This window comes from Spermophilus citellus (assembly GCF_964194105.1).
Source record: "Spermophilus citellus genome assembly, chromosome: 1".
Classification (NCBI taxonomy): Eukaryota; Metazoa; Chordata; class Mammalia; order Rodentia; family Sciuridae; genus Spermophilus; species Spermophilus citellus.
In genome coordinates, this window is record NC_138182.1 from 173912384 (window position 1) to 173935133 (window position 22750).

Below are 22750 nucleotides of genomic sequence, written 5' to 3' on the forward strand. Positions count from 1 at the left end.
AAAAGTGCAGAAGCTCAGCAAAACCTTGCTTTTCCTGAGAATGGCCATCAGAAGCCATACAAGTCCAGGTCAGCATCTGACTCATTAAGATTGAAGACACAAGATAGACTGTGTATAGGGAATAGTAATTTTGATCTCAATGCTAATGAAATCAGACATAGATTTCCCCCATTTTGAGCAGTTATCTCAGAGTTTTCAGCTTTCTTGCCACTTTCCCATACTTTATGTTAGTTTATTGATCTTCAATGGATGCCATTACAAACTACCCAAAGTTTGGTGTCTACAAAGCACAGGAATTTATTTCTTCATAGTCCTGGAGGCCAAAAGTCTGAAGTCAAGGAATCAGTAGGGCCAAGATCCCATCAATGATTCTAGCAGGAAGAATATTTCCTTTCCTTTTCCAACTCTTAGTGGCTTCTGGTGTTCTTTGATTTGTGGCAGCATAACAGTCTCTTTATACGTCCTCTTTCCTAGGTTTTTGGGGTCTGGAGAGGACATCAAACTCACAATGTTACGTCTTTCATAACATCACCAGTCATTGGATTTAAAGCCCACCATACATCCAGGAGGATTTCATCTTGAAATTCTTAACTAAGAACTTATATCTAAGTTTTTATTTCTAAATAAAATTCAGGTGAACACAAATTTAGGGGAACACTGTTCATTCCACAGTAATTAGCAAACCAAAAACAAGAATATTCCTAAAATATCACCCTTTCACTCCTGTAATTCCTTATTCACATCCAGGTGGTGGATGGCATGTGTTTCATTCTCACTTCCAGTCCCTTTCTTTTCTGCAGAACTTGAGGATATTTGTTTCTATGCCTTTGTGCCCATTGCTATCTACCTCACCTGGACCTGACGGTTTCTTCTTCAATTCTCTGATGGTCTTCCCTTTGCATCTCCTCAAGAGATCAACCCACTAAATCTTGGAGCAATCTCTGTGGTCATTTTCCAGGCTCTTCCATGACCTGTCTTCCAAGAATTAAATTTGGAGTTTCAGAATAAGCGCGTGCATGCACGCATAAACACACACACACACACACACACACACACACACACACACAAACACACACACAATAGGCCATGTACTGGACACCTCAGAATTTGTATAAGATGTAAAAGCTTATAGAAAGAGGCCATTCATGGGGACTATGGAATTTGAACTCAGCCTTAATAGAAGCTTAACAAAAGTTTAGGTGAGTTAGAAAGAGGGAGAGGGTATTTGAATCAAAATTTAAAATTTCTTTTAATCTCCAGCCACAATGATGACCAAAATGTCTCTTCTGTCTGCAAGAGTCAGCACCCAAATCAAGAAGGCTTATGCAAAATGAACTAATGGCTGGATGTTTCTTCTCAAAAAGTTCTATCCGAAATATACTTTTCTCCTCCTCTTGACTTGGGCTTCCTGTTTTGAGTCAATTCTCTGAGAAATGGCCACCAGCAGCTCCAGACCTGCATCTCTTCATCTTAGTAAATCCATCAGAATGTGTGTATCTCTTTCTCAGAGGTTTCAGAAAGCCCAAGCTCGTGCTGAATGACTGCAATTGCTACATGGCTACCCAGAGTCATCATCCCAACAGGGGCTTCAGTCGTCTCAAAGTCCAGGTCTGAGTCATCTCCTCAACTTGGAGACATGGGGTGGGTTCAACCACACCCAAAGCATGTGGACTAAGAGTGAAAGAGATGTCCTTCCTTAGAGGAAAGCCAAGGTGATGTTGGAAGGAAGGAAAAAGTAAATCTGGCCAAACAAAAATGGCAAATGTCCACTTCATTTACTCTGATGACTTTTGTAACCATGTTAGACACTACCAAGAGAATTCCTAGCAAACTATTAAAGCTGTGTCTGTTTCCAGATAATTCACAGAAAAACAAGATGTCTGCTTTGGCACCACAGGTATTGCAATATGTTTTATGTACCCATAGTACCTTAGAACCTATTTTCAGACAGCTAGACAAAGTGTGTGTTAATGTGCTAGAGTGACCATAACAAAATAACTCAGTGTGGTGGTTTAAGCAATAGAAATTTATTTTCCCACAGATTTGGAGGCTAGGAGTCTGAGTTCAAGATGCTGGCCAATTCGGTTTCCGGTGAGGACCTTCTTGTAAAGTGCTTTCTCTCATTGTGTCATTATGTGGCCTTCACTCTGTGCTCTGGGAAAGGGAAAGAGAGGTAGTGAGGTGACAGAGAAAGAATAATATCAGTCATAGTGGATGAGAGCCCCACCCTTTGACCTAATTTAACCTTGATTACCTCCTCAAAATCTCTATCTATAAATCTAGTCACATTGGTGTTTGGGACTTCAACATATTAATTTGGGACCATAACAAAGGAGCAAACATATTTCCATCACGTTTACCTCTTGCTTGTTTTCCACAGACATTGAGCAATACATTTTGACACTGATTAACTCTGGCATGTGGTGCCGCTTCAAATATTTTTTCAAGTGCAAGATCTAAAATGTTTTCCAGTTTCCAACCCATGATATCTCAGAGGTCACATCCTGATCTCAAGCACAGCCAGAATCCTATTAGTCTTCCCCTATCAATTAACCTACAATTTTTCCATTTAATTGCCAGATGTTTTTCCTTAGGTCAGCAGGCCAGCAACTAGACTGCTGCCCAAGAGGAATATTTTCAGACATGAATAACATATGCACACACACACATAAACACACACACACACACACTCATATACACATGCACACACACAATATCTATGGTATACTATATAATTAGTTTCTTAAATATACTCTAATGTTATAGTGAAGCATGATTTATAGATACAATCTCCAAAGTATCATGATGCTTTATTATTGGAATTCCTTTTTCCCCTAAGCCAACATCAATATATAGAGAAGACCAACTAAAAACATGTGATACCTATTAAGTGTAACATGAAATATTACCCTTAAAAGCAAATTGGTTACTAATTTCTGGAGCTGAGTTTGTTCAAATCCCATTTAACCCAAGTTACTTGTTCTAAAGAAACATTTGGAAATCAAAATCTAGAAAACAAAAGCAAAATTCATCTGTGGCTATACATTTCCTATTTACTGTTTTCTTCAGCTCCAAATGCCATGCCAAATCTTCCAGGATTTGTAATACAATCCTTAACTGAGTTTCTCAGGCACTCATTACTCCAGATTGGTAATGCATCAAGTGGTTAAACCCCTGATTTTGCCAATTTGACTTCAAGTCATACATTAGAATTCATTTGCTGATTTCCTAAGTATCCCACTGCTCCTAATATGCAATTGGAAAAGAATTTACTAGTAAAAATGAATAGTATAGAAGTCACCTCTAAAAGGTTTCTATTTAGGAAAAAAATTAGCATATGTTTAGCACATTAGTTCTTCCTATGAAGCCTTAGCTTTAGATGACTTGGATAGAACTTGGTGTGTCATTCTTGGCTTTACTTTCTCAGTGGAATATTGACAACATCAACACCTCCATCTTTGCAAAGACTAAAACTGCAGTTAGTACAAATCTTTAGTTAAATGTGTCCTACTATTTGCCATCAAAATTTATCCTTGTATAATAAACCTCCTTTTAAGAAAAAGCACAAAAACCAGGATGGAGGTGCATGAAAATTTAAACCATGAAGACTATGAGCATACTTATGAGAAATAGAGAAATGTGAATGGACATGGTGGTCCAGCTTAATGTAAGTACAATTAAAACTCATTTTACATTAAGCCAGTTTTTAATAATCTCATCAGTGTATTTATATTTAGCTTGGTAGAATACAACATAAATTTAGAATAGCCATCATCTCTGGGGTTAGACTTATATATTACTGTTGTTAGTGGTATTAACAAAAGGAAACTTAGCACCAAGGGGTAATTACTATTTCTACCTTCATTGGGCATTTTTGAAAAATTATTTTCTAAACTAAGAATGAACAGGATAACATTTTAAATATAATACTTGACAGTTTCTATTATGATTTTGGTCACCTTTTAGTATATTTCCTAACTGTGCATACTACAGAAAAGGGCAAAGAATTAATCAGGTTGCCAAAAGAGTTGGGCTACCCAGCATGCAGAAAGCACTTCAGCTATATTATTTGCACAATTTCTGTAGGGAGTTGTGCAATATCAGCCTTAAATTTAATGTGTCTGGCCCCCTTCCACCTGGACTCAGTTCAAACCCACTGCCTGCAGCTTGCTGCATCCAGAGTGGCAAATCAGTCATCATATTAGGAACGGATGGCAAATGATTCCAATTCACATTTTTCAGCTGGTATGTTTTTTAACCTGGAGCAACACCAAATTGGAAAATTCTGCAATTCTGCAAGCTGGGCATTAGATATATATTGCAGTCTAAATACATTTCTAGTTTGAAGAAGTTGACAAGATGATTTTTCTTTAGAATTTCTTTAGTTGCTGTACCACCACAGACAGAAATTTCAAGGTTCACCACAACCTCACCTTCCTTCTGGACCTTTTTCTTTCTCACTGGGTGTGGGAGGATGGTGTCAGTGCAATTAAACTGTAATGATCTATATAAACATTGACCTGACTTCTTCATGCTTATGGACACATTATGCAGATTGAAAGGCCATATTCAGAAAGATGAAAGTCTCTTAGAGATTAAAAAAAAGAGGAATGTAATACTATAAAAAAATGGGCAAACTAAATGAAGAAGCAATTGATAGCAAAGGAATACCAGCCACCTCAACCATATAAAAATATGGTCAATTGCTCTAGAAACAAGGAAATTTAAAATAAAATATAAATGATGAATCATTTTTATATTCACCTTGAAAACTAACATCCAGTGCTGGTGAGGATGTTTTGTGATGGCTGCATGTTTTGCCAATAGAACAAAAAATTGCTACAACCTTTATAAAATAAGTCTATTAGTACAAATTAAGCATTTAAATACTCATACCCTTAGACCTAGAAATTTCAGTTTTAAGAATATACCAAAAAACCACAAGTACATAAAATTGAAAGTACAAATATTTAATGCAGCATTATTAGAAATGGCAAAAAATCATTAAAAAAAACCCAAAAGACCATTAATAGGACAATACTTGATTTAAGTTATGATAAATACAGTGATTGATATGCAACAATCTTTAAAAGAGCTCTCTATGTATTTACTTATAGTAGGTTATATAATGCATTGTTTAATGGCCAAAAAGAAATTAGAGTGTTATGTAGAAAATAGCCACCTTTTAAAATAAAACAAAATAAATTCTAGATATAGGAATATGAATGCATGCTCACGTATGTGTTTTGGAGAAAGGTATGAAAAAAATGTATAATGAAAGAGAAGGATTAGAGGGAAAACTGCAGAGTATTAGCATTCCGTTTCTACAACTCTGTATTTTAGATTTATTAAATAAGCATGTATAATTTTTGTAATTAAAATGTAATAAAACTAAAAGGAGGTAAAGAAGGCATTTAATTTTGGATCTTTCATTTATAGGTGTATATCCATTAGGGTTTTCCAAAGAAAGAATCCGTAGGATGTGTGTGTGCAAGTGTGTGTAGATATGTTATAGGTAAACATTTTATTTGTGTATAATACATCAGACATAAATATAATTATTATCCAAAGATATAAATAAATATAGATGGACTGACTTATTTTCAATGATTGAATTATAGATTTGTTAAATCAAAAATCTGCAAGCCAGGCTGGCAGACTGGAAACTCAGACAAAAACTCTTGAGGCAGAATTTCTTCTTGAGAAATCTTAGTTTTTTAAAATAAAAAAAATTATATTTATTTAGAAGAATTCTGTTATGGTTTAGATATGAGGAGTGCCCCAAAAGCTCATGTGTGTGATAATGCAGGAGGTTTAAAGGAGAGATGATTGGATTATAAGAGCCTTAACCTAGTCAGTGAATTAATCCTGTGATGAGTAGGAATTGAAGGCAGGTAGGGTGTGGCTGGAGGAGGTAGGCATTGTGGGTGTGCCTTTGGTGTATATATTTGTATCTAGTGAGTGGAGTCTCTCTGCTTCCTGATCATCAGGTGAGCAGCGTCCCTCTGCTGCACTCTTCTGCCATGGTGTTCTGCCTCACCTGGAGTCCTGAGGAATAGAGCTGACCTTCTATGGACAGAGACCTCAGAAACCATGAGCCTCAAAATAAACTTTTCCTCCCCTAAAATTGTTCTGGTTGGGTCTGTTAGTCACAGCAGTGAAAAAACTGACCAAAACACATTCAGAATGTCCACAAAACAACTGCAACCTTTTTTTTTTTTTTAATTACAGCATGGTATTCAGTTACCAGAACAACAATTATTTCATATAAGCTGCATAAGAGACAACTGAAGATGAAAAACTACCATCCCCATATGGAACTACTTTGTGCTGTGCACCATCAAGAACATACTTCAAATTCCTGTACCAATTTACAACCTATGTACTGTACCAGCAAGGTTAGTGGCTATTGAAACTGCCCTAACCTGGTTCAGTACTTTGTTAATGATAAAAAAAAAAGACACTGTGCAGTTTAAAACCTAATCTTACACGGTCTTACATTTCAATTTTTGTCTTCAAAAGTAGTGAGTTGTGTACAGGGGGTTAAATGCTTTATAGACAAGAAAAAAAAAGAGCTGTGTTAGAACCAACTTATTCCTCTTCTGCCTCCTCATCCTCTTCATCTTTCTCATCTTCCTCCTTATTCTGTCTTTTTTTCCGCCCTGGCAACTCCCCTTTTTGCTGCATAAGGTTTTCCTCTAGCTCAGTAGGCAGCAATAGCTTTTTCATATTTTTCCTTCAGCTTAGCAGCTTCTTTTCGTAAGGCTGTCTGTCTGTCAACTGCAGCAGTGTTATTACACATCTCTCCAAGTTTCTTTGCAAAACCACCTAATGGCCTGGATGTTCTCCTTTGATTTGGGGGGCAATACTCAGAAGAGAACAAGAAGGCCGACTGAGGCCTCTTGGGTTCACTGGGATCCTTGAACTTCTCCCCCCCACCTTTAGCAGGGATATAGGTTTTCATTTCTCTTTCACAATAGGCCTGGTCCAACTTTGCCACGTTTTCAAATTTTTCTTTCTCTTTAGCAGACACGAACTTTGACCCATCTAAGCACTTCTTAGAAAACTCTGAGACATTGACTGAGCATCTGGGTGCTTCTTCTTGTGCTGCTTCTGGTAAGTTCATACAAAGAATGCATATGATGACATTTTACCTCTCAGCTACTTGGATCTCTTTTGCCCATGTTCAGTTGTTTTTCCTCAGTGAGGCACAGAGTCACCTAGGGCCTGTCCAACTCTCACTTCCTTGGTACTGTCTTTATGAAGCTCAATGTACTCTCGGTTTTTGCTTTTGAAGGCTTCAAACAGTTTCCATGAGGCCACTTATTTAACTGAGTGTAATCTCCTTGATACAAAAATTAACTGATTATAGATACTAACTACATCTATAGGACATTTTCATAGCACCACCTAGATGGTGATTGATTACATAACTGAGTACTTAAACCTAGCCACATATAAAACTAACATCACAGTCTACCCCTTGTCAAATTGACAGCTATACACATTTCTTTAAACCATACTTAATCTCAAAACACAGACAATAAAAAAGTCATATCTCTACCTAACATGATACAACTATCCAGTATACAACCAAAAATTAACTAACTCTTTCCCCAGAAGGGATGGATGCAGTCTTTGGGTAATGTTTATTCTTTACCTTTTCATCCAGTCACCTAAACAATGTGAGCCTCATAAGAAATATCTCAGGGTTAGACTCTTATTTATGTATTTTTATTACTAATAAAACTTGAACAATTTTAAAAGAAACATTGAAATAATGACATAAACATACTAGAGCTGCTACAAACTTTTGTTTTATTTCCAAAGAGCTTCAAGATTTTTTTTTTTTTTTTAACCAGGCAAACATGCTTTGTGAAAATATGGTAGCAAAAAAGAACTTATCCTCCCATTGGAAGAGGGTCAAGGAGATTTCCCTAGGGCAATGCTGTGCTTTCTAAATCAAAGGCATTTAAGAGGTCCTGGGTTCCCTTGAGGTGAGGTGGGTGGTCATGACATTTGGTATGGAAAGTGTTGCCTTTGCTAAATGAAATGAAACTGTTTGACCTATTGGCTGCAAAGTTTATACTCTGAAATTTGTTCCCAGGAGTGCACAGCCTGTACTGTTTTCCTGCTTCTCATAGTAACTTAAGAATTACATTTATAAGTTTCCTGAAGAGACACACTACTGCTATGGAACAGAAGTTTCTATAGTGCAAAGAAAACTAACTCTTGCACACATTAAATGTTCTGAATGACCTGCTCTGAAACCATTAGTGTATTTGCTATAAAGACTTCTAGAGACCTTGACAGAAAATAGCTGTACTTAAATACAGAATAGTGAATATTTTGAATTCTAATCTTTTTATTCCTTAAATTACTTAAATTGCTATAACAAAACAAAAATAAAAGCATGGGATTTGCCATGAATTTGAGGATCCAAGGCACCATTTTCAAGCAGTGTAATGTTGGCCAGTTAACAAAGTCCTTCTGAATTTCAGTTGTCTCATATAACAATGGTAATGATAATGTCTACATCTAAGTATGTATTATTGAAATACTATTATAACGAGGTACATAAGATTTCTAAATTTCACAGTACTGGAAATAGTAATAGTTCTCTGATAATCACAATGTCTTATAAAGTCAAAACAGGTTACAGAAGAAGCAGATGGTATTTGAGAGAACTGAATCAGAACAATATCTCCTAAAAATGAAAGCAGAATTTCCGAGACATAGCACCATAAATCCACAAGTGTTTATCTCTTGAACCAGTGAAATAGGAAAAGATTATCAGTCCTTTTGGCAAAGAATGCCTGATTGAAAGTTCAGAACAGTGTTGAAACATGGGTTTCACGTATCTTCTCCTGCTAGCCAAGAGATAAAAAACTGAGTGCTAGCAAGTGCTTAGGACCGGCTTTTGGGGGTAGGTGAAGGGACCCGAAGGTGGGACCCATACTATGGACCCTTCCAATGTGCGAACTGTCAGTAAATGTCAAGACTCGCAACAGAAACCTCTCAGAAGAGATAGCATCTGTTTCTCCAGCTGGTTCTCAGTCTGAAATTATAAGAAAAACAATGTGATGGAAGGAAAGGATCAGTTTGGGGAAGATTAGATTCCGCTCCAGGAGCCATAGAATCAACAGGAAGTTCCTGCATGTGATCTTTACTCAAAACCAGAAGGGAAATCCAGTAGAGAATATGTATTCTGAAATTTCTTTAGCTTGACCTAGACTACACACTTTACCCCTTAGGGATAGGACTACTCTTAAAAAAAATGACTTTTAGTAAATGGAATTTAATGTCCTGTTACCTAAAAATAAGAATTTGGATGTCATTCTTGATTTCACCTCTTAAATAGAGCTCAAGTGTATCCACTTTTCTTAGTTTCCCTGCCTCCTGATTAGTGGGCCTGACAATTTTCTTGGGGCACCCTGAATTATCCAGCCAAAACCTGAATAGGTTGCTGCTTCAAGTTGTCAATAACTTCCCACTCACCTTAGAAGCCATGCCTCTTCTCGTGGCTTTAAGGCCCTATGTCTCAAGTTCTTCCCGCCTGGCCTCCAGCCTCATCCTCAGCCACTCACCCAACACTGACCCTGCTCTGCAGATCCTGATCATCCTTGAACACATGGAGCTCTGATCTACCTCAGCACCTTCCCCCCACACCTTTGTCTCTGCATGGGAAATTCTGTTCCCCTTACCATCTATCGGCTCCTTCCTATTCATTCTTCAGATCTCAGATTGAAACAAATGCCTCAAAGAACTGATAACACACACACACAAATTTTTGGCCCCTGATAATAGCCCTCAATTTCCCATCTTCATAGCAATTTTCATGATGTGTTCAATGTTATATTTAGCTGTGTTTTCATTTAATGCCCTCCCTACCTCATGATGAGTGTCAGGAAAGCAAAGACCATGTCTATTTCATTCAACGTTTTAGACCCAATGGATAGCATCATGCCTGAAATAAACAGCTGTTGAATGAACAAATGATTAAATGTTAAATATATTGCAATAATTTAACATTCATCTACAATAGAAAATAAACATCTGAAGTGTTATTTGTTACTGTTAGGCCCTCCCCCCGAAAAGGCAACATGCTTCTTCAAATTTTAAGGCTAACAATAAACAGAGTTGAATTTATTTACGGTTCTGTTTCCTTAACTAGAAACAAGCAATTTCAGAGTATGAACTATGTTTTGTTCTTCTTTACATATATAACATTTGGCAGAGAGCAAACAGTCAACAAATATTTATGCAATGGTTTTTACTTTTAAACTCATGTTAGTGAGATGGTGGAAATTTAAAATATTGACCTTGCCTTGTTTTTCCAAAACCCACATGCAGCTCTTATTAATCTGCTTGGTTGTTAAGTTTTATAAAGTATAGTCAAGACATGAACAAAATGCTTTATCCATGGGAAATATTTATGTCCCGCAGAGCAGAATCAGCGAAAATAGAACCCCAAGTATAATGAAATTTTCTTCTTCCGTCTATGATTTCATGTGTCTGATGTTGATGTAGGGAATGGTGTCATTGAGGTATCCACCTGGCTTCCTGCAGTTATAGTGAAGAAGAACAACTCAGGATCCAGCGTGCCTGAGAATAAACCAGACTCTGTCACCTCCTGACAATGTGACCTTAACTAAGCTCCTTACTCACTTTGCATTTTAAAATCCTCACCTGAAAAATGAGACTCATAATAGCATTGACTTCCATGGTTTGTCAAGAGGTAACATTTGAGCTGGACTTTCAACAATATAAAGGATATCAGTAGGATGGATGGGAGGAGGCAGACAAGGAATTCAAAGGTGAAAAGAGGTTGATAACATTCTGCGAATGTGCTGGGGCCTAAAATGCAAGAAAAACATAGTAAGAAATAAATTTTGATAGTTGAAGTGTCGAATACCACATAGAGATTCTAGACCTCATGCAACAGGCTCAAAGGGTGTTTGGGGCCTCTGAGTGGATTTGGAGGGATCAGAACCATAGGTAGGTGTATTCAACCACGTTGTTTTTGTTGTTCTTTCCTCTATCTGGTGACAGCAATGCACTAATTATATTTTGCTGCTTTTTCCTCATCCTTCTCTTAGGCTTCATGTTTTGGTGGCAACTATTTCACTTCCAGCTCCTGGGGCAATTCTGACTTAGACTAGACACCTAAAGAACTTTCCTCCCTGACTACTGAGATTGGTTCAAAATTTACATGGACTCCAAAAAGCCAATGAAAGGCAATGGGATCTGTGCTGATACCGTGGAGGGGCACTGTCTTCCTTGTGAATCCCGCATCTGGGAGGTTAGGGGCCTAGATCTGCTGGCAGGTGCTTTGTGGAGTTTGAGAATGAAGCCCATATGGAGAATGGAGTAGAGAAAGGCAGAGAGCTTGGTTACTGGTTTTTGTGAGCTGCACTAAACCATCCAGCCCTTGAACTTCACCTGTACCCAAGGATATAAATGCTTTCCTTGAGGTGGTTTATTCCCTCTTTCAACAGAGAGAATCCTGACGGATGATGCAGTGACAGAGATTCATACAAGGTCAAAGGTTAGAGATAACAGCAGTAAGGGACAAACAGAAGATGGGACGCGTGGGGAAAGGGACTTACTGGAGGATGATCTCTGTGTGTCCCCTGATCATTTATCTATAGTGTTAGCATTGTTATTGAGCAACACAGAGGAACCGTTTTGCCCCCTGGTATGGCTCTTACTTAGAACTGCCACAACTGTTTAAGAACATTAAGTGTCAAAACAACTTGTCATTATATTATAAAACTCCTTCTTTCCTTCTCCCCTTCCCCAAATTATTATCAGATATAATATTAATACAAGGATGGGCTAACTCATTGTTTAACCTTGGAGCTACAAAAAGCCAAGAGTACTGTTTACTGGTCCTAAAGAAAGAAGTTGGAGGACTCAGTGAAGAGGGTTTGAACATTTATTAGTCAGGAGCTCCCAGGGCGGTGGCAAGTCAGGGCAAAATGTAGGGTTGCACCACCCTACAGGCAGAGGAATATATAGGACTGGCTGCCTGCTCTGCACAGGTGGAGTTCTCCACATGTCTTATGAGCACATGCCTCTACTTTATAGCCAAGGTCGCTCTGCTTTGATTCCCACCTAAAGACTGAAGACAAGGGAAGTGGTCAGTTTCCCTTCTCCTCACCTTCTTTCTCTGGAGTCCTTTCACTTGAAGTTAACACATCTCACTGTGCTGAGCCACAAACTTTCTAGGCACTGACTAGTGTTCACTCCAACACTCATTTATACCCATTTAAAAAATCAATTAAAAATATTAGGAAGCTTAAGTGAAAAAAAGTAATGCTACCATCATAAAGACTAATGCATATAATTAGTAAATAATAAATTTTTGTTGATGGATAGCAACAGGCAACACTTACCAAAGTCTATTATGCTCTAAGACCCTTACATGTATTAGCTAATTTAATATAATTAGAACATGTTCAGTAGTACAGTTTTTATTTCTAATTTGTAATTAAGGAAACTGAGGCCCAGATAGGATCAATAGCTGCCCTTGACTCCCAAAAGTGCTAGATTGAAAAACTAGGCAATTCAGTTGTAAAGCTGTAAAGCAGTATGCTCAGAGTAAATGAATGAATGAACAAATAAAGTTATCTCTTCTTGATCCCAGCGCTGGGGAAAACATGGCAACCGGACAGAGTCTTTGTGACAACTTGGTTCTGTTGCTCTTCAGAGGAGTCATATTCTTTTAATTTCTTGGTTTCTACTTGATTATCAACTAGACATTTTGGGAAAGCTGTGTTCACTATTTCCAGTCTCCCAGGCACAATTTAGTGCACTGCAAAGACAATTTACTGAAATGAAAACCTTGCTAAATGCTAGCAGAGTAAGCTGGAGGACAGAGTGTCATTTCCTATGCTGTGTACTGGTAGTAAGGGAGTTGTTGAGTCGCCGAGAGCATTTGCCTTATTACCAGTTGGATACCTCATACCCCTAGCATTTCCTGCTCATGTTGAAACAGATGCCAGGTACCACCCGGGTGTTTCAGATGAAAGTCTTACCCAGGAGCCAGTAACAATTCACCCACTTATAGTCTGTAGTATTAGGTGGGATGGGTGGCACTGTAATCACTAATCTGACATGAATCAACACTTACCATAATGGCACAGCATTTACCACTTGAATTTGCATCTGAGTTTGTGCTACTCAGCTAGCATAGAAATGCTAATCATATCTCATACAGACAGCAATTTAAAAAGCAATCTCTGTGTTCATGGAAATATGACATTTAATTCTTGGCTGATGTCACTATTATGGGAGGGGTAAGATCAACTTCTATTTTAAGATCAGATAATTCCTGCCTTTAATTGTGAAATATCTCTTTGTCACAGATGCCTCCCTTTCCTTTGGAGATGTTCCTTTTTGAGTTCATCACTACTCTGTGCAGCCACTGACATGGGCAGGCAACTACTTCTTTCCCTTAAGACTGTTTTGTCCTAAGGACTTTCCTTGGACACATGAGAAGAGATTCTAGGCTTGTTTATTTCTCTAGAGGAAAATAATTCAGTATTGTAGACTGAAAAAAGAAGTGAGTTCTATCGACTTTAAGCTCATGTTTCTGTTGTCCCTTGGATTTTGGCAACATCAGTGATGTTAGCACGAATAGCAAGACTGTACAAATCGAAGAAGCACTTCTTGGGCATTTATGATCCCCAGCCCAAGTTAAGTCATTAAAAACGTTTAGATTATCTCCTTGGGATTATAGATATGCACCATGGGCAGCCCCTGAATGGTTGTATAGACAGAGTTCCTTTGTGCTTTCTTTCTTGTTCTGTGCTACGATATTCAGTAAATTATTGACTATTTCATTAACTCTCTCCTAGGATCCTACCTAGAGTTCAACATTTGTGAACAATTTGGTTTAGCACTTTCCTTTCCTTCAATAACTAATTGCCTATGCTTTTGTATTTATTTTCCAAAAGTGACACTGACATTTTCTGTTCCATTTAAAGCTTTTTCTTTAGAAATTTTATCTTATTTTTTTACTACTATTATTGTTGCTTTTATGAGCCCAGGAATTTCCAGTGATTCACACAAACTTCACTGATGTAAGCATGGGATATGTCAAAAGTTCAAGTTGTTTCAAGGCAAAAAGTCAAAAGACTCACTAGTATTTAGAGAAGTGAGGCAAATGAGGATATTGAGGCAAAGGATGGGGGATCAGGTCTAAATTAGAGGTTTCACCTTCTGCAAGCCCAGCCAGTCTCCTCCTTTTTTCTTCAGAATTTCTTTCATCACCTTGTTGAAGGCAGTCTTCCTGAATCTTCTTTAGCCATGCCCCACTTTTCACTTAAACTCACCAACTTCAATCCTGGCACAGTATTTATCACACCTACCTGATTCGCTCTGTTGACCCTGTCAAAGTCTGTTTTCTCTCTCCTTCCCCACCAGCTACTATGCATGTAAACTAGAAGCATTTTTAAATATGTGTGTCCATTTAGTTCTTTGTGCTTATATCCAAATGTGCAGCTCCTTTGTCCATCAAAACTGTTGAGCAAAAGGAAGAAAAGCAATAAAACAAAAAAATCCAGGTGGTCTGTTAAGGTTGACATTTGTGATAGTAAACAGTTGAGGCAGGTAGTGGGCTGAGTGGGAGGGGGTCTGCATGCCTGTCACACTGCTTATAATAGACAGCAGGAAAACGAGAAGTGAGAGGTGCTTAGTTTAGACCACATGCTTTTGAAGGAATGGAGAATAACGCTAAAACATTGCTAAAGCTTTTAGAACAATATTTGATAAAGTTTTTCTTTAATAGCCCCATGTCTCACCCCATTCGGACAAAGATTTATTGAGGCAATGATCTATAAACCTTTGTAACTATGCATCTTTCTTAGTAAAAAAACTTTTGAATGTACATACTAATTCACATATATGTTTACATGTATTATTCCCATGTACTACTTTAACTGTATTATATGCAATTATATCATAAAATCAAAATTATTAAGGAATGAGATTTTAAAATTTTCTTTGAATAAAATTATATTTCCCCCCACATTTCAATGGATTATTCAGACAATTCTGCTGCTTATATACCTAACAACACGACAAAGGTCTTTGTGTTCCTTCAAATATTATATTTAAAGAATGACTGTCCTGTCCAGATTTCACCTCTAAATTTATCTCAAATGCCCACTGCTTCTCTGTTTCCGCTATCATGGCTATACATTAGAGTCTCACCATCTCTCACCTGGCCTCTCTTACTGGGCTCCTTGCTTTCTTTAGCTCTTCCTCTCCAGAATGAGTTTCATCTTGTGGTCTGAGTGATCTTCCAAAGGGCAATATCGATCCTTGCTCAAGTCCTTCAGTGACTGAGGGCTGCCAGCAGGACAGAGCTGAAACCATTGAGTTTAACAGATCTGTCCTCGCCCACCTCTCCAGTTTACCATCTTCCCTTCTCACTCAACTCTATGTTAAATTGATAGCAGCTTTTAAAAGTCATTAGTATTTTTCTTCCTTTCATTTTCACTTTTCTCCATGACATTCTACCTACCAGGGAGAGGCTTTTTTCTTGCCCCACCTGGAAAACTTCAATATTCAGTTTGAACACCACATCCCTTTAATTCCCATTACAGAATTAAGCACTTATCTTCCTGTGATTCCAAACACTGTATCGAATTAGAGTATTTATCTTACTACTCAATAATTTCTTTCCTTTTCTAAATTTCTGAATGATAGAAATTCTGTGGTATCATTTTAGGTGATCACTGTTGATCATAGGCTGGGCATGGAGCCTGATCTTCCCTAACAAACAGAGTAGATGGGTAAATACTAATGAAGCAAACTCATAATTTTGGTGGTGGTGAAGGAAACATTCAAGTGGACCATCTGCCGATAACAAAAACCAGACAAAAGACATTTAAATAGTGTTTAAGAAAATCTTCTTGTCTAGAGTTTATAATCTTTTCTTACAGCTCCATAGCTTTAAGGTGATTTTTGAAGTTTTGCCTCTGATATTGTCCAGTTGACCTAGTTAACAATGATAATAAATAACATTTGTGTTTGTATGTGCCACTGTCATTAGCAAAAGCAATTTATTGCAATGTCTAATTTAAGCATCACTGTGAAGACCTATGCAGCAATTGCTGCTCTTCATCTTTCAAGTGAGGTTCTGCAGGGTGACCCTTTGCAATGAAGTGAGTACATGAGATTTCAGTCTTCAACTTTAGGCTCTTGACTCCAATGCCCCTTCAGGCATATATCTACCTCGATATCTTTCTTCTGAATTTCTATCTTGATATTCAGTTCCTTTCACTGTTATATTGGAATATCTTCAGAATTTTTTTGAGAGGTCCAAGTGAACTATGTAATGGATGTGATAATTTTATATACTGCTTCATAAAGTTTCTAGGAACCTGGAACTCTTTGGAAGGCTCCTGATCAGATTGCTCACTTGTAACTCAAATGGTTTTTCCCAATGCTTTGCCTTCATAGGATTTTATTCCCGGCAGCATCAGCTCTGATATGACGCTAGTACTTGCCATGGTTGAGGTGCATGCTTCTGCTTATAAGGTTTCTTATTTGTTTGTATTTGCTTTGACTAATTTTTACTTTATTGACATCATGTGAATCATGTACTAAATTCTGTACTGTCTGATCATTTTAAGTGGATGCCGTAATTCGATTGGCCTAATAGAAAAGTAGGTATGCAAAGATAGAGTTTTGAAAATGCTTACTTTGAAAACATACATTGGAGAAAAGACAGCCTTTTTAACAAATGATGCTGGGAAAACTGGTTAACCATATGCAGAATGAGACTAGACCTTTATCTCTCACCCTGCATAAATGTCAACTCAAATTGAAATTAGACCAGAAACTATGCAACTCTTAGAAGAAAATGTATGGTCACACTCCAGCATATGGACACAGGCAACAACTTTCTCAATAGGATCCCTAAAGCTCAGGAAATAATGTTCAGTTAATAAATGGATGGCATCAAATTTAAAAAGCTTCTGTTGAGCAAAGGAAACAATTTGGAATGTGAACAGATAACTGACAGAATGAGAGAAAAATTTTTCTAGCTACTCTTCTGACAGAGGATTAATATCCAGAATATAAAGAACTCAACCCCCCCAATCCAATTAATAAATGAGTAAACAAACTAAACAGACACTTCTCAAAATAAGAAATACAAATGGACAACAAATATATGAAAAAATGTTCAACATCATTAGCAATTAGGAAAATGCAAATCAAAGCTACACTGAGATTTCACACAGTCAGAATGACAGTCATCAAGAATACAACTAATAATGTTGAAAAGGATGTGGATAAATTACACTGTTTGTGGGATTCTAAATTAGTACAACCACTGTGGAAATCAGTACGGAGGTTCCTCAAAAGGCTAGGCATGGGAACACCATGTGACCCAGCTATACCACTCCTCAGTATTTATTCTAAAAAATTAAAGTCATAATTCTACAGTGACATATACATACCAATCTTTATAGCAGCACAGTTCACAATAGCCACACTATAAAACCAGCCAAGGTGTTCATCAATGGATGAATGGATAAAGAAACTGTGGTGTATATATACACATGGAGTTTAATTCAGCCATAAAGAAAAATACAATTATGTAATTTTCAGGAAAATAGATGGAAATAGGGAGCATCAGGTTGAGTGAAATAAGTCAAACTCAAAAGTAAAAGGGTCCTTGTTTTCTCTCATATGAGGAAGCTAGAGAGGAAAAGGAAAAGAAAGATGGAGGCATATCTCATGAAAATCAAAGGGAAATTGGTATATAAAAAAAAAAAGATACCCAAGGGATGGGAAGTGGGGAGGGAAGGGTAAAGTGCTGGGGAATGATAGTGGTCAAATTATATTTTTATATGGTGTATTGTATGTATGTATAAATATGTAACTACAAATCCCATCAGTATGTATAACTATAATGCACCCATAAAAATGTGAATAAAATAAAATATCATAAGAAACAAAAAATGAGATTATGTCATTTGTAGGAAAATGGATGGAACTATAAACCATTATGTTAAGTGAAATAAGCAAAATTCAGACGGTGAAGGGTTGTATATTTTTTCTTAAATATGGTAGCTAGAGAGGAAAAAGGAAAAGAAAGGGGGCAGGCAAAGCTCTCATGAAAATGAAAAGGAGACCAATGGAGGAAAGGGACCAAGGGCTAGGATATAGGGAAGGAGGGGGAAAGTGCTCAGGCATGATTTTTACCAAATTCTATATTGTGTGCATGTACAAATATGTAACAATAAATTTCATTGTTATGTACAAATGTAAGGCACCAATTTAAAAAGTTTGCTTTTTATTAAATCAAAACGGTGTTTGCTCATAGAAAATTATAATATATATGGTATTCATTAGAAATATATAGAAATAAAGGGGAGGGCCATAGTGAAATTGAATGATATCTAACAAATTTAATATGTGAAAAAAATCTACCAACTTATACAGCTACATAAGACATACAAGAGTTTCAGTACTTTTTTATTTTCTTCTAGTTTGTAATAAGTCATTACTTAATAAATTAAGTAGATGATTACTTTGGTAAGTAACCTAAGAACATGCCTTCTCCCCATCGCCATTGTGGGAAGGAAAACGATTGTTTTTATTTTACTGAATTTTGATAGAAACTATCAATAACTCAAAGCAAAAGCATATTGAAAATAAATTGGATTTCATATTTGATAAAAGAAATACTTTTGCAATTCCTTTTGAAAATGTAAGCTATTTATTTAGGATTCATTTGTCATTGTCTCTGTTCAATAACATTTATGATACCTCCTCATACATGTGAGACTCTACCGTCTTCACAAAGCAAATTACACAAGGTTTTGCCCACTAGGATCACACATAGTGCAACAGACACACTGAAAATGTGCCCAGGGTGGGATAAAGTTAAATACCCTATGGAGACATCTTAAGACATGATGATGTTGGCAATTACATTTAACATTATGGTCTCATTATTCAAGAAATGACTAGTGATCATATAGTCATTGAGACTTCAATGGGTGGCTAACGCCTCTGTGTACTTTTTCCCATTTAACAAGGAAAAACTTAATGTCTAAAAGGAGTTTTAAGAGAAACCTGAATACAAATGGAGGAAACAAGACATACAGTACGAAAAATAAAAGAATATGGGATTCACAAAAGAAAACTTAAGAAGAATCTAATTTAGTCCCAGTTTATGATTATGACTCATAAATGTGTGTCTCTTGATCCAGACCTAGGTCCCAAACTCAAGCTCTACTTGCATGCTTGCTTACTTGGCATTTCTGCTTAAATGTCTGAGTTCCCTCACCTAATCCCCATCCTTCAACCTGCTGGTACTCCATTGTTCTCCAGCTCAGGAAATGGCAACATCATGCACCCAATCATGAGTCTCTTGGAATCTGACTCCAAAATATGTCCAGATCCATCCACTTCTCTCCCTCTATGCTACTACCAGCATTTGATGTCCAAAGGATCACCATCCCTTACCCAGAACTCTTCAACAACCCACTTCACAACTTGGCTTCAGTCATAGTGCATCTCTCCTTATAACACTCCAAAGTCTTCCAGTTCCCACTAGAGCAGAACTCCAATTCCTTAATAAGACCTCAAGGACCTACTACTTGGGTTCCTAATAATCTTTTATTTGTGGGGGGTACTAGGGATTGAACTCAGGGGCACTCAACCACTGAGCCACATCCCCAGCTCCATTTTGTATTTTATTTAGAGACAGGGTCTCACTGAGTTGCTTAGTGCCTTGCCTTTAGCTGAAGCTGGCTTTGAACTCTTGATCCTCCTGTCTCAGCCTCTGGAGCCAGGATTACAGACATTCGCCACTGCACCTGGCTATGTGTTATTTTTTAAGTCCATTTTAGATGCCTCACTAGATTGTAAGCCTCCTTACAGGAGGGCTTTGAGCAATTGTTCACCTTTGTATTTGGAATGGCCCCTGGAACATGGTAGAGCCTCAATAAATGGCTGTTAACAAATAAAAGAAAAACTTAAAGAATTACTGGCTTTCTTGGAGTTAGGAGAGGGAAATGAGTCTGATAAGTTTGAATTTCAAGGGTGTAGAATCTCAAAACATGGAAAGAAATATTAGACCATCTGTGCATCAATGGGAGTTAAGTATCCACACTCACTGAGTAGATTGAATTTACGACTTCCAAAGGAACTCACGTAGTGAAGTCGAATCTAAGTAATATTGATAAAAGGCCAGACACTGTTTTCATAGGCATGTTACGAAATAAAAATGGAGCTGTTGAATTGCTGCTTGGATTTTTCTGCTTTCTTGTACAATTTATAAAAACAGATGAAACTGTAGGGTGGCCTGCTACTAAGCCAAGGGACTAACTTATCATGATTACTCACTTAAGCAGGGTCTCAAGTTCCATTGTCTTTGCAATTACTTCAGAGATGAGAGATGAGAGCATAAAACTCAACTGTTAAAGTAAGCCAACTACAGCTGGAGGCCATTAACAGCAAAATTGGGGAAGCCAAAAAGAGCAGTGGGAGGCTTCAGTTATCTCAACCAGAGAAGCCAAGTGGAGGTAAAAACATTGTGCTGAATCCCCATCCATAACTAACATCAATGGCACATTTCCACGTTATTCTTTCTGCCTCCAAGCTTCACAAAACATTCCATTTGTTACTTTACTTATTCTGAATCTTATCATCTGCATCTACAGATTGAAAAAATATAAGTCAATATGGTGAGTGCCCCTGGGATTGGGGACAAAATTTTGAAAATATCTCTAAAATGTAAGATAACAAGCATCAAAATCCAATGTCAAAGATAAGTTTTATGCAGAAGTAACTGAGGGTCCTGGAAATGATTTGTAAATGTTTTGCTGCTAGGATGAAGGTGTCTCCTAAATTTTATTAATACTGGAAGGCTCTATGATTCCCTTCTAGAAAGCATTAAGCTAAAATAAGATAGATAGAATCAAAGTCATGTAATATGTCGACCAAGAGGACATTTTTAATACAGAAAATCTCTGCATGGTTGCAGGGCTGGAGTAGGTGGAAAGTGATGACATGTGTGACTCTGTGAGCCCCCCCTCTGAAGCAGATGCTAGTTGGGTTACCAAGGGCCAGTCTCTCTAGCAAGCTCAACCTGCCTGCAAAACCCCACACAAGAGAGTCATATAACACCCTCTCCTTACAAGCTAGAGGCTAAAGTCCCCAAAACACAGAATACTCCTCTGGTTGCTACCACACAAGATCTTCAAATAGGAGATTCCTCTGGCAACATAGTAATTGTGACAAAAGTTACTTAGCTTTCTCTTGGGATTTTATTTATTTATATTTAATTCATGTGTTCTTTTAGTTGGACATTAAAACCTTGGAATACACAAGCCATCTATCCCACCCCCCTAAAAGTGATTCTTACTGTTCTTGGGTAACTGCAGTTGCTAAACAGAAACTTAAAGTGCTCACATTTGCCAGAGTTTTATTAAAAGTTGGAAAGTAAATCATATGCATATAAATTTGTGAACTTGTGAATGAAAGGATATGTCATATGATGTATATATACTGAAGAAATACAAATGTACCAGTTATAAATGAAAATACATATCATGTAAAAAAAGTTGTGAAGACTTAGGCTCCCCCCGCCACAACTTGTAAAAACTGCTTTCTGCTAGTCATAGTAAATGGAAACTTTGCTATCTTGTTAAAAGTCTATCTGTCCAAAGGTACTGGGCTTAGAATCTAAAATACAACCAACCCTTTATAATATATTATGATAAGAAACTAATGACACAAAGGAAATAAGACTTAAACTTCACTTACTTATATACATAAGTACATACTTTTTGTCAGCAAAGCAACTTTTAATTGTTTGAAATTTTGGAGGGTTTTAGTAAATAAATTACTAGTGGTAGTCACTTCTCTCCACCCTCTCCTTCCACCGCTTCCCTCCACCACAACACCATTATAGAAAACTTGTATTAGAATATTCAATCTCTATAGAAAGACATATCCTTATACTAAAACCTTTGTACCATAATGAAAGATAAAGTGGGAAAATAGCAGAAGGAAACAGGTGTTTGAAAGCCATTTATGTAGCTCTACATAATGGATGAGGGTAGTTGCTATGTTACTATTAGCTAGAGGGTCTTTTGTATGCTCCAATTTAATAACTGGTAATATGTTTTCTTCATTCTTGTATAGGCAAAAAGTGGGGCAATGGAACCTGGGAAGCTCTGGGAATGGGTCCATCTGAAAGACTGTGTATATGTGTGAGCTTGTAAATGAGCATTTCCAATCTGAAAAAAATACTGATTTTGAGCCTAACACTTAAACATACATCAAGATGTTGCTTTCTTTGCTTTAGCACTAGGGAATAGAAGGCATGCCTTTTAGCTGTCCAGTGGTATCATTTAAGCTTTAAATCATTTCCTTTACGTTTTTATTTGAAAGAAGAGGAGCTTAAGAATAATAATGCATCGATGAATTCACCATTAGACTTCAGGGATTTGACTGCTATAATACCGTGTGCCCTTTTCAAATAATGAAGTTTTTTTTTCCTTTTCTTTTTACTTTGGTAGTTCCATCAAACTGGGGCCACTTTATATAAAGGGATTCATCTCTTTTATTTTTAAAGAAACATTACTTGGAAACATAAGAATAACACAATGTGAAGCTGATTTCCCCTACAGATAGAATGGCAATGAAATGAAAAAGAAACAGTGGTGATGTAGAGTCTAAGCCTTCCCTAGAATCAAAAGCTCAAGTTAAAAGG